Raw genomic sequence first — 13,954 nt, forward strand, 5'->3', positions numbered from 1 at the left:
ACTCCTCTTCTCTCGGGGCTGGAGGAAAACTGGAGGCCTTCGGAGCCGGTCTCTGGTAGTACTTCCTCATGGAGCAGTCCCCCAACCATTCCCTTATTTGCTGAGTCAGTCAAGGAACATGGATTAGCCACTCCCTGAGCTGTGCTGGGCTGGCGGGCTGAGCTGGCCAGCTGGTCTCTCTTATCCCATAGGACTTACAAGACTTCCTGGGTAGCAAGACAAAAGAGAGAAGTTGCAGCAGTAGGCGAGTTAGTCCCTGAGAGTCAGGGCGGGTGGAGGGGGGGCGAGGGGGGGGACTGGGACCTGGGCTGCCACCAAAGGCGTGGTTAGTTTTCTCATCAAACCCAGTTCCCAAACCGGGCTCCTCCTTCCCTTTGCCCTGGCCACCTCCAGGGGCTTGAGCCCCCTACTCCTGGTTCTCTGGAAGGCGGGAGTGCAGGGTGCAGGGCTATGTCAAGCCAAGCCAGGGCTCATACGCTCGAGAGAGGGCAGTTGGAGCAGGCACTAAGCTGCTCCAGCTGAGGGACACAGCCCCCCAAGCCCTGTGAGAGGAAAGGGCCAAAGTCCCCTGGCCAATATCTGGTGCAGGACCCTAGCTCTATGCTTCTCAGGCCAGAAGGATATGGATAGCTCATGAGTCATACATTATTTAATCTACTGATAGAAGGCAGAGAGCCCATAGAACACTGCCCGCTACCCTCTGTCATCTCACTTCACATCCTTGTCAGTGAAGCGAATCGCTGGTTCCAGAGTCCAGAAGGTCCAGTAACAACAAAACAACAACAGTAGCTGTTGTTGAGCGAGTCTCTCTGCAGAGTAACGATCTGGACACTTTACACACACGTTTTGTCTCATTTAAAACCCTACCTCGAGCCAATGAGGTGCCAGCTATTAGTGTGATCATGTTAGAGATGAGAAGACTTAGGCTCAGAAAACTCGAGTTCCCCGTCCAGCACACACGGCTCAGAAGAAGCAGGGCTGGCGTTTGAAACAATCCAGGAGCACATGCTCATTTTGGTTAAGGGTGAGCCCAGAGTCACAAAACCAAAGTTCCCTGGCTGCTCCTGGTGGGGAGGAGTAGAGGAGGATGGGAGCCCTTCTTACTGAAGCTGTCCTCCCCTCTCCTCCCCCACCCACCTCACTCAGCTTCTCTCGGCCTTATTTTTCTCTTCCCCCTTTGCTGGTTATGCCGAGGTTGTAGAGACTGGGGCAAGGGCCCCTCCATCTTCCAGATCTAGAGATGCAAGGCCTGGGGCTGGGGATTCAGGAGGGGAAATGTTTTGGCTAGAAGATCCAGGGCAGAGTGGGGGATTGGAGGAGTTGGGGGGTGTCCCAGGGAAGGAGGATCATGCTACAGACTTGGGCAAAGCCCCCCAAAGCTACAATGAGGGTCTGACCTGGCTCCAAACCACTGTGGTCTGGCTCCTTCTTGTTAGTAAGGAATGATGAATTTGAGAAATTACTGGAAGGATTGGGGGAAACAATGAATTTCCTCAGCCACACTTGGGGTGGGTTTGAGGAGTAAGGAGGCCTTCCCAAAGGCCCGGAGCCCCATTCCTCAAAATTCTTCTCAAAAGCTTTACGGGGTAGGTACTATCACTGTATCTGCTTTTGAAAAGAGGAAACTGAAGCATAGGGATGTTTAGGAGCTTACCCAAAGTTGTGCCATAAGTGGCAGATCCTGATTTGAACCCAGATAATTTTGCTCTACAGCCATCTGAGTGACTAGCTGAGGTGCTTCCTGAGTTTCTCCTCTGATGGACCGAGGAACAGAGCAGAGCTCCAGGAAGCCCAGCTCTGCCACTCACTGGTTATATGTGGAACCCTGGGCAAGCTATTTCATCCCTCTGAGCCTCAGTCTCCTCATCTATAAAATGGGGCAATAAGACAACTCCAGCAAGGTTGTATATGAAAGTACCTCTTCCCTACAACCCAGGAACAACCCCTGCTCAGTCTCACATTGTTGGGCCTTGACTGGGTCTGACCGTCGGGGCTGCTTTGTGAATCCCCCAGAGGTCTTGGTCCTCCTGTGGCCAGCACCACAGGTTGGCTGGACTGGGAGAGGTGAGGCTGGCGGCTGTGGACCTGGGGTCTGGCTTTGATCTCCTATCCTGGTTCTGAGCTCTGATTGGTAACAGTGTCCCAGTCCCAACCTTGCCCACCCTTGCTCTGGTCCCTGGGTACCCTTTCTAGTGCCTTGGTGACCTGCCCAGTCCCCTAAAGCCCTGAGGAAGCTCTGCCTTGCCTTGGCTGCTCCTCTCAAGGACTAGAATTCAGCCTCCCAGCCCCTATAGGGGTCCTGCCGCCCCCTCCTCACCTGCCCCTGGACGTTTTGCCATTGGTCATGTCCTCCCTCCGACTTCCTGTGGGACTGCAGATCCCATGGCTCCCTGCAGGTCCCCTACTACTGACTGGGGCCACTGTCCTTCAGAGAGCCTGTCGGGCCCAGGAAGGACCTGGTTCCTCTCCTCTCCTCTCTGTTGGGTAGGTAAGGCACCACACCATGAGCAAAAAGAAATAAGGAGTTTCCTACACCCAAGTACAATGGCTGAGTGCTTAGGCTGAGCCAGGAAAGCCTTCTGCCCACCACTGGCATGCCCTCCAACCTCCCCCTCCCGGCCTAGGGGGGGGAAGGAGTGTGGGGAGGAGCGCTGGGAGCTGCTCCTCGGCCCTGTAGACCCGATCTAGTTTGTGCCTGGCTCCAGGAGGTAGAGGTCAAATCGCAGCCACGAAGGAGCAGAAGAGAGGAGAGAAGAGGGAGGAGGAGGAAATACGATGAGTCCGGTGGTGGAGAGCTGGGGCCAGGGCGGGCCGGGGAGGGAGGGGGAGCTGGGCCCAGGGTTATTTCTGTACAATAATACAGGGGAAGAGGGCCAAGCTGACAGGACAGTGATTAGTCTTCAGGGAGCAAAGGCGAAGACTCTGCCGGCAAGCCTGGGGCTGGAGGAGCTGGCCTGGGGCCCAGTCCGGTGGGCTGGAGCAATGATTTCAGAGGCCTGGAATCTGAGGCGAGCTGGGCCCATGGACTAGGGAGCAGGAAAGGTGGGAGCAGGGAGAGGGGAGCCAGCCATCCTCCAGGCCCCACCTCCAAGGCAGGAGGCTGGGAAGGGGGTGTGAGCTGGCCTGCCCCGTCGGCCCAGTCTGCCACCACGGGGTTATCTGGCTGCTGGTAGGGGCAGAGTTTCTGCAATCCAAGCTTCCTGGGCTCTGGCCTGTGGGGGAGATGTCGTGAGAAAGAGCCAGGAACACAAGGCTCGGAAACCTCAGGGGAAGAGTCAAGCTTGCTTTTTCTTTCCCACGGGATTTCCAGTCATGGGGGCCGGGAGAGGAGGTGTGAGAGATCAGGGAGTGGGGAGGGATTGCAACTCATTTCTGCAGCACTGACTCTGTGCTGTGCCTCTTGTACGTTTCCACACTGACGCCTCCTGCACACCAGGTGAGGTGGGAATGCTCACACTTGGTTTACACTGAGAAAGCCGAGGCTCAGAGAAGTGAAGTACTTTGCCTAATAGCATGCAGCTAGGAAGCCCAGAGCCGTATTCGGACCCAGGTCCATCGTACTCGAAAGCCCTGGCTTTGGAGACAGTATAGCAAAGTGAGGGGTTAAGAGTCTAAGCTCTCTGCGACTACCGGCTTTGAATCTCTCCCCTGTTCCCTGCCAGCCACGTGAGCTTGGGCAAGTTACTTCCCCTCTCTTAGCTGCAGTTTCCTCATCTGTAAAGTGGAGCTGCTAATAGTACATACCTCCTAAGATTATTTTGAGGATTCAAGGAGTTGATATATGTGAAGCGTCTAGAACGACACACAGTACACAATAACTCATGCGGAAGGAGTATTATGTGAGTATTCAACACTGCCCTCCGTGGGCACCGTCAGAGAACAGAGTGTGAGAGAGGTGAGGGAGTTTTGTGGGGGAAATACAGGGCAGGGGGTTGCCCCAATCCCTTTAGAACTGGAGTCCTTCCACATTTGGACAATAGTATCAGGAATCATCCAATATGGGGAACCCCTGTGACCCAGAAATTCCACTTCTGGGAATTCATCCTAAGGAAATAATGGGTCAAGAGAGCAAAGATGTATGTACCAGGATGTTCATTTTCAGGCTGTTCATTATAGTGAAAAACAGGGGCTTGCTTAAATGAATTATGGCATATTCATACACAGCAGCCATTAAAAACAATGATGTCACTCTTTAGGTATTGATATGGAAAGAGATTCCTGATACAGTTGTTAAGGGAATCAAAGCAGTTTGCCACACTGCAGGTATGTGGGGTCGGGGAGAGGAGGTCTTGGAGGGTCAGGGTTGGGGAGGGGAACTCATTCATATTTGAAATTTGTTTACTGTGAACATTTATTACTTTAATAATTAGAAGAAAACATCAATGAAACTATTTCCATTTTGAAAAAACAACCTCAAAGATTCAGAGACTTCCAGCTGGAAAGTGGTTGTGTGCCTGTGTCCTCTGGGCGTTCAGATGAGGGGTTCCCCAGGCACGAGTGATCTCCCCACTCAGGAGCAGGCCTGTTGTTTCACCCCCTCCCAGTTCTCCCCGCCAAGTGGAAGGGCGCAGCAAAAGGGCCTGGTGGGATCAGACAGCCCCGGCATCTGCTGCTGAAACAAAGTTTCAAAGTGACCAACCAAGGCCAACGTGACCTTCCACCTCAATTCATTCATTCATTTATTCATTCATTCAGATATCAAACGAGCACCTACTATGTGGCTGGACTAAGTCATGAGGACACAACAGTGAATAAAATAGACAAAATCCTTGCTCTCATGGAGCTGGTGCTTTAGTGAAGGCACACAGACAATAAAGACAGATTATATAGAGAGTCTATTGGATGGCAATAAGTGCTCTGGAGAAAAATAAAACAGCAAATGATAAGCATGAACATGAAGTGGAGTTGCAATTTAAAACTAGACTGGTCAGGGAAGTCTTCCCTAGAAAAGTGACATTTAAGTCAACACCTCAAGAAGATGAAGGAGTGAGCCACGTGGATAGTTGGAGGAGGGGCATTCCAGGCAGAGGGAACAGCCCTGGGGCTGGGGGGTATTTGGTGTGCTGAAGTATAGAAAAAAGGCCAAGCAGGGGTAGCAAAGGGAATAGGAATGGTACATGATTACGAAGAGGGAACGAGCAGGAAAGCAGGCAAGGCTGTACCAGACAGGGAAAGGTTTTGGGTTTTCCTGTGAGTGAAATGGGAGCCAGTACAGGGTTTTGAACAGAGTAGAGCCCACTATTTTAAGAGGAGCACTTTGGCTGCTGCCATGCAAACAGGCTGCAGGAGGAAGGGTTAAGGAGAGAAGCAGGGAGACCAGTGAAGACATCGTTCTGAGCACCTATGGCAGTCATCAACGCAAGAGGTGATGGTAGCTCAGACCATGGCAGTGGAGGTTGTGAGGAGTAACTGGCATCATAGTCCCTTTCTACTCTGACAATCTAGGTCCAGATTCCCCCACCAAATCCAGAATGAGCTGTAGCAACCTTTCCTCTTTAGTGAGAATAATACACACAGTGTGTCCCAGTATCAGAATACCCTTCTTAGTCCCTCTCAGCCCCCACCTGCTCCCAGGACCTGGCCCGCCCCTCCGGCCGAGGCTAAGGCTGTCAGCTCCAGGAAGGTAGGGTCTTTTGCCTGTTTCGTTCACTGCTGTACCTCCAGGGCCTACAACAGTGTCTGGTACTCACTTGGCACTGAATGAATGAATGAATGAATGAGTAAACAAAGAGTGCTGTGGCAGTCTAGAGGAGGGGGTAAGGAATTCTGTTGGATGGGGGGAGGAGGAGAGGGGTGGAGATGGGTGGGCACATCTGATCTGCCTACTCAGCCAGATCCCTGCAAAGTAATCTGGGACCCCAGAACATACACGCAAGTGCAGGTGGGCCCTTCCCCTCTCAGCCTCGCTGACTGACCATGAGTGTGAATGTTGGCCATCCCATTGCTTGGTCATGGGAAAAAGAGAAGTGGCCACCTTGCCTTCCTGCTCGGACAGGATCACTCCCATCTTAGAAGTAAGGAAACAAGTTTAGGGGAATGTATAGAGTCAGGGTCCTGACTGAGGAACAGGAATTGGGGACAGACAGAGTCCAAAGCTTGGGCCCATCCCAGTTCTGGAAAACAAGTAGAAACCATTTTTCACCCTCCCTCTCTGTCCTCCACTCTCTCCTTCCCTGCCCTCCTGGCACAATCCTCCCCCAAGAGCCTTATTCCCATTCAGCGATACGCCTTTCCAACCTCTCTGTCCTCCCTCTTGCTGATTCTTCACCAGACTCTCCACCAGCCCTTTCATTCCTTTGAAACCCTCACTCCATTCAGTGGAGAGTCCCCGTAATCTTGAAACTATCTCTAACCTCCTTTCTTAGCAACCACCTGATTCTCTGCAGACACCATCACCCTCATCTCTGCAATCTGCAGGGGGAAGGGCAGATCGGCTGTCTTCGTCAGACCACGGGCACACCATTTTCCTTGTATGTTATTCATGGTTATGCCGTGAGCCATTAACGTGATCTGGGGCGGGTCTTACAAAGACTTATCAAGCATGTTACCAATAAGATAGGTAAGAAACTGTATCTCACTATTGTTTTCTTTTGCACTCTCCTGCTCATTGGTCATTCAGGACTTCTGGTTAAACATGGCAGATCGAATAAGTACATTTAATGCTGTTCCCTCCCCAAGTCCCACTAAAATGACAGTAAAGAGATTTCGAAGAGACATTAAGTTAAAAGACTAAGAGAATAGCAGAGGAGACAGACTGCAACAAACTGCAACAAAATATTGAAAGTTGGCAAGCAGATAGAAGAGGACCAGAGAAAGGGGAAACCCAACATGGCAGTGTGAGAAACCCAGAAGCAGACTGATTTGTTCCATAAAACTCTAGAACTGCTTAGGAATGAGGTTCACCAGATACCCCTGGAAGTGGTGGTGTATTGGGGCTGAAAACAAGTGGATTGGTTGAAGGTCTGTGTAAGAAAAATGAGACTTCCAAATCCCTCCTTCCACATTGGCAGAACACCAGAGATCTACTCTCCAGAGAGGCTAGATGTGGAGATGCCGGCCTCAGCTGAAGATAGGGACGCATCACTGAAACAGGAGAATAAGATGATCACCGACATGCTGAACAGTGAGTTCTCCAGCATACTCTTCCTCACTCCGCTCCAAGAGCACTGGCAGCCATGATACTATGTCACTTCTACTCCCCTGCAAGAGATTGGAGGCTTCCTTTCTGGGGAATCTGATATTTGGATGTTCCCTAAAAAGCCCAGAGAACTCAGTCTACCGTGATCAGTCTTCTTAGTTCCTCACTCTTAAAAATGAGCTGACACTCAGGGATCACCAGACATTTGAGGAAACCTTTTAATGTAGAAGACAGAAAGCAAAACAAACAGAAAATGAATTCAGAGAAATTAGAAACAGTGCAGGGAGCAGAAGAAAACTAAACACAAACAACCACAACATCTCAGTGGCTTGCAACAGCAAATGACCTTTTGCCCATGTCATATGTTTTATGCATGTTGACTAAAGTTCTGCTCTGTGTGGTCTTCACTCCAGGATCTGAATCAAAGGAGCAGCTGCTATCTGGGGTATCATCAGGCTCATAGCAGAGAGGAAAGCAAGATGGTAGAATCACACAGTGACTCTCAAAACTTCTGCTCAAAAGTGGGACATGTCAATTCCACTCACCTTGCATTGACCAAAACAAGTAACATGTCCAAATCTGATGTCAACAGTGCAGGAAATATAGACAGGCCTGATGGACATGTGTAGCGAATATTTTGTCAATACCAGAATCTATCAGAATTCATGAAACAAAAGCAGGAGGCAGTCAAAGAAAAAAGCGAGAGAGAGTTTATAAATTACCAATATGAGAACATAAATACAAAATTAAATAAATGGTTAGGAAGATCAAGTTGACAGCAAGAAGACAAAAAGACAAAGGAATGAAAAATAGAGAAAATTAGAACACTCCAATATCTGAATAAAAGGAATACCAGCAAGAAAGAACAGAGACAAGAAAGAATAAGAAACTAGTAATGAAATAGTTCAATTGCATTTCTCAGGATGGAAGGATATAAATTTCTGAATTGAGAGGGCACAGGTATCCAGCACAGTCAATGCAAAAAGACAAATAACAAGGCACATCCTTTGTGAAATTTTAGTACACTTGACAAAGAGATCTTAAAAACTTACAGAAAGAAAAAAAAATAGGTGCATACAAAGTCTCAAGGATCAGAACAGTATCGAACATGAATTCTGATAGATTCTGGTATTGACAAAATATTTGTTACCCATGTCCATCAGGCCTGTCTATATTTCCTGCACTGTTGACATCAGATTTGGACATGTTACTTATTTTGATCAATGTAAGGTGAGTGGAATTGACATGTCCCACTTTTGAGCAGAAGTTTTGAGAGTCACTGTGTGATTCTACCATTTTGCTTTTCTGGAGGGTTCCAGAAGAGGTGCTTCCAAGGGAAAGATGTTTGAACAGACTGAGATGAGATTTACTCTTCTGGCAGACAGTTTGCTGATGGATTAGTTATAAGTACACAGAAAATCAATCAAACACACACCAAAATTGAGACAGTTATTAATTCTGGGGAAATACAAAATTTATTCAATAAAGGGCATGTAATCATAGGACACCTCAGGGCTTATAGTTATGTTAATGTCAGCACTGAAGATTGATATAGCTGCATCAGGACAATGGGAAGAAGGGAAGTGCTTATGCGTAGTCAGGTGGATGAGAAGAGAGTGAAATCCTTGTCTTCTAGAATGAAAAGTCAATAGATGATGATATCTAAACCTGAAAAATCAAGATATATCAGAACATAATTTAGAAATAATGGAGAAGAAGATAAGAAAAATATTTTTCAGCTAAAAGGGATGAAAATATTTGCCTCCAAGGAGAGGGAATTGGGTATAGAAAGTACTAGGGCAGAGATCTGGTTTTTGTTATAAACCTTTCAAACTATGTACATTCACAAAATTTTTAAAAATTTTATTTTCCTAATTCATTGTGAGGTTGAATACCTTTTAACATGTTTATTGGTCATATTTGTAATTCCTCTTTTATAAATTCCCTGATCATATATTTGCCTATTTTTCTTTTGGGCAGCTTACCTTTTTAAACATTCATTCCTAGGAGTTCATTATAAATTATAGATCCATATATTAATTCATTCAACAAATATTAATTGAACACCTATTGTATTCCACACACATGGTAAGTGCTGGAGATACAGCAGGCAACAAGATAGGCCAAGTCTTTGCTCTCACGGAGCACACATCTAAGTGGGGCCAGAGAACAAGTGAACAAATACACAGACACGCTGCTTTCTGATAAGAGTAAGTGCTCTGAGGAAAAGGCAAGAAGGTGACAAGATGGATTGTGAAATGTGGGCGTGGCTTCTTTGGATTGGTGGTCTGAGAAGGTGAAATTTGAGTCATTCAGGCCTCAGGAGGATTTGGGGACAGATGTACCATTTCGGACACCAGAAATAGCAACTGTAGATGTGCTAAAGTGGAAAAAAAAAAAGGAGTGATAGAGAAACAGGAGGAAGACCACTGTGAATAAAAGTTGCCAATCATTCCTCCAAATCTGTCACTTGTTTTAACTTTGTTTATGTTGTCTATTCTCACATAGACATTTCAGAATTTTGATGCCATCAAATTTATCAATCTTTTTCATTTACAGCTTCTGCTCCTTGTGGTTTCTTTAAAAGAAGATTTTCCCCTACATCAATATTATAACCATACTTTTCAATATTTTTAGAATAGCTTCATAGTTTGTGTTTTACATTTTTGCTTTTAATTTGTCTGTAATCTGATTTTTAAGTGGTGTGAAGAAAGGATCCAATTTTTTTCTTAAATGGATAGCCAATTGCCTCAATACCGTTGATTGAATAGACCATTCTTTCCCTATTGATTTGAAAGGCCACCTTCATTAAATACCAGATTACCCCGTACCCATGGACGTGTTTCTGGTCTCTATTCAGTTGCTTTGTTCTACATCTCTATCCCTGCACTAGGTCTGATTATTAGGCCAGTAATCCTGCCTGAGGCTAAATTGGCTATTCAGGACCCTTGTCCATTCTGATTGGTCTGAGCTTATGCCACACCCATTGTTATCCATCTTGAACAAGAGCCCTAGCACACACTTTTCATTCCCCAAAATGTATAAAATATTTTGATATGTGGCAAAGCAAGTCGCCCTTTTCATTGTTCTTCCCTTTCAAAATTGTCTTAGCTATTCCTGCACATTTTCTCTCACACATGAATTTTCTAATCAATTTGTCAAGTTCTGTGAAGACTCCTGCTGGGAATTTGACTGTGATTGAATTAAATTTATGGATTAGCCTGGAAAGAATTGATATCTTGACAATATTGAGTCTTCCCATCCAGGAACATGTATGTTTCTCCATTTATTTAGATCTCTTTAAAAGTTCTTCAGTAAAATTTTATAGTCTTCTTTTTAAACATCTGGCATGCTTCTTGTTTGGTTTTTCCTAGATATTTTACAGTTTTGTTGCTTTTGTGAAAGGAGCCCATTTATTTCTTTTATTTCTAATTGGTTGTTGCCGGGTTCTATTGATTTCTTTTCAAATTAACTTCACTTTAAAACAGTTTTAGATTTATAGAAAATTCCAAAGATAGTAAAGAGAGTTCTCATATACCTCACACCTCATTTTCCTTATTTTTAACAACTTAACATGACCACAGTACATTTGTTACAATTAATGAACCAATATTAATACATTATTATTAACTGAAGTCCAGAGTTTATTCATAATTCCTTAGTTTTCCCCTAATGTCCTTTTCCCGTTGCAGGAATGCATCCAGGACACCACATTACATTTACTTGTCATGTGTCCTTAGGCTCCTTTTTGCTGTGACAGTTTTCAGACTTTCCTTGTTTTTGGCGACCTGGACAGTTTCAAGGAGTACTGGTCAGATATTTTATAGAACGTCCCTCAATTGGGAATTACCTAATGTTTTTCTCTTGATTAGACTGTGGTTATATGTTTTGGGGAGGAAACACACAGAGGTAAAGTGCCATTTTCATCCAATATATAAAGGGAACAATTAATAAGACTTACCACTGTTGGTGTTAACTGTGACCATCTAGCTGACTTATGTTTGTCAGCTTTCCACATTGTAAAGTTACTCTCCCCCCTTTCCATACTGTACCCTTTGGGAGGAATGGCAATGGGCAGCCCATACTTAAAGTGTGGGGATCTATGATCCATTTCCTCGAGGGCAGAGTATTTATGTAAAATATTCGGAATTCTTGTGCACAAGAGATTTCCCTCCTCTCCATTTATTAATTTATTCAGTCATTATATCTATCAGTACGGACTCATAGATATTCATTTTATACTTTGAGTTGTAAAATCCAATACTACTTTCTTTGTTTTGTTGCTCACATTTTTACTTTGTCCATTGGTCACTCTTAGAGTTGGCTCTTGTGCTCCTTTGACATCCCCCCAACAATGTGTGGGTTTTGTTTTCTTGTTTTGGGTTTTTTTTTTTTTGGTACTACCTTACTTTCTGATACTATAAGATGCTCCAGGTTTATCTTGCATAATTCCTGCACCAGCCCTGAAATCAGCCATTTCTTCAAAGATCCCTGGTTCCTTTTATTAGAGGATGGTATTACAAAACAAGATCTGGGCACTAGGTGTGCTCGTTGCTACCAAAGTATCATTGCCTCTAGGCTCTCGCAGCTGACAGAACAAAGAAATACCTGTGTGTATACTAGCCCATGTGTATACACATATCTATAAATATTTCTATACGTAACCATCCAGATCTACATATCAAGCTAAACATGAGTTCACACTGGTGTCCTCAACTCTAATCCATTACCACATGGATGATTACCACACGACACACCTATTAGAATGGCTAAAATTCCCAAACTGACCATACCAACTGCTGATGAGGCTGTGAAACAATAAGATACTCCAGGTTTCTCCACTGTAAAGTTACTTTCCCCCCTTTCCATATTGTACCATTTGGGAGTACAGTATATATATATTGGGGTATATATATATATATATATATATATATATATATATATATGTATATATATATATATATATATACACACACATATATATATATATAAATATATATTCCCATACACTATACATGTATTAGAATTGTTAACCCATATACCCTTGTGGGAAACAACTTTATCAACTGGAGTATAGTGCTTATGTACAGGGTTGTTTTTTGTTGTTTTTTTGTTTGTTTACATTGTCTTACAGACTATGCTGATTTCCAAAGTTACTGTGGTCAATACCTTTTCCCCGCACTGTCCTTCAGTGAAATTGTTTCATATGTTTGCAGTACGGTTAGATTCTCTTGTAACATTCTGCATTCCATCCTTGGATCCCCAATCTCCTAAATGATTTTTTAATTTGCATACATTAAGATTCCCTCTTTGTGCTGTAAAGTTCTATGGGTTTTGAAAAATGCAGTTATATATTCACCTCTACATATCATACAGGTATTTTCACCACCCTAAAAGTCCCCTGGCTTCACCTATTCAACTCTTACCCTCTCCCTTTGAACCCCTGCCAACCACTGACCTTTTTACTCTGACAGTCACTATAGCTTTGCCTTTTCCAGAATGTCATATAATTGTAATCATATAGTATGTAGCCTTTTCATACTGGCTCCTTTCACTTAACAATATGAATTTAAGATTTACCCATGTCTTTCTGTGGCTTGGTAACTCATTTCTTTTTAGCAAAATAATATGCCATTGTTGGGATGTACCACAGTTTGTTTATCCATTCACCTGTTGAAGAACATCTTTGTTGCTTCCAGTTTGGGACAATTATGAATAAAGCTGCTCTAAACCTTTGTGTGCAAATTTTTGTGTGGACATAAGTTTTCAAATCAGTTAATACCTAAGAGTGCAATTGCTGGATGATACGCTAAGACAATCTTCAGCTTTGTAAGAAACTGCCAAGCTATGCATTCCCAGCAGCAATGAGAGTTCTTATTGTTTCACAACCTCATCAGCAATTGGTATGGTCAGTTTGGGAATTTTAGCCATTCTAATAGGTGTGTTGTGTTGTTTTAAGCAATTCCCTAATGAAATATGATGTTGGACATATTTTCGTATGCTTATTTGCCATCTATAGATCTTCTTAATGAGGCTGTCTGTTCAAATTGTTCACCCATTTTTAATTGGTTTGTTTTATTTTTGCATTTTGAGTTCTTTGTGTATTTTGGATACAAGCCCTTTATCAGATATGTGTTTTTCCACTTCATCCAAGTTATCAAATTTGTGGGCGTAGAGTTTTTCATAGTATTTCTTTATTATACTTTTAATGTCCATGAGATCAGCAGTGGTAATCCCTCTTTCATTTCCGATATTTGTAATTTTGTATTTTCTCATGTTAGCCTGACTAGATGTCTAGCAATTTTATTGATATTTTCAAAGGACCAATTTTTGGTTTTGTTGATTTTCTCTGTTGTTTTCCATTTTTCAATTTCATTGATTCTGTTCTAATTTTTATTATTTCTGTTCTTCTCTCTTTAGGTTAAATTGCTCCTCTTTTTTCTAGTGTCCTAAGGTGGAAGCTTAGATTCTAGATTTTAGATTTTTCTTCCTTTCTGTTATATGCGTTGAAAGCTATACATTTTCCTCTTACCACCAATTTTGCTGTATCTCAAAAATTTTGATATGCTTTATTTTCATTTTTATTTAGTTCAAAAAAATTTTAAATTGCCCTACGTTTCTTCCTTGACTGACACGTGTCATTTAGAAGTGTGTTGTTTAATCTCCAAGTATTTGAGGCTTATCTATTGATTTTTTAATCTTAATGTTTTAATTTGTTTGGTAAAGCTGAATTTTTACTTGTTCTAATAATTTTTCAGTTGTTTCTCTTAGATTTTCTAGGTAGACAATAATATCATCCAAACAGATAGTGATAAT

The 13,954-nt window shown here is 43.7% G+C and overlaps 1 long non-coding RNA gene across 1 annotated transcript in view; it reads left to right on the forward strand.

Annotated features, from left to right (window-relative positions):
* Window positions 1–7,392, forward strand: part of LOC309652139 — a 15,625-nt gene extending 8,233 nt beyond the window's left edge. The window contains exon 2 of the long non-coding RNA XR_014258606.1: window positions 4,197–7,392. This is a non-coding gene — a long non-coding RNA (uncharacterized lncRNA). The remainder of the gene's footprint in view (window positions 1–4,196) is intronic.
* Window positions 7,393–13,954: the final 6,562 nt, after the last annotated feature.

The sequence above is a fragment of the Balaenoptera physalus genome (genome assembly GCF_965194825.1).
Source record: "Balaenoptera physalus genome assembly, chromosome: X".
NCBI classification, from domain to species: Eukaryota; Metazoa; Chordata; class Mammalia; order Artiodactyla; family Balaenopteridae; genus Balaenoptera; species Balaenoptera physalus.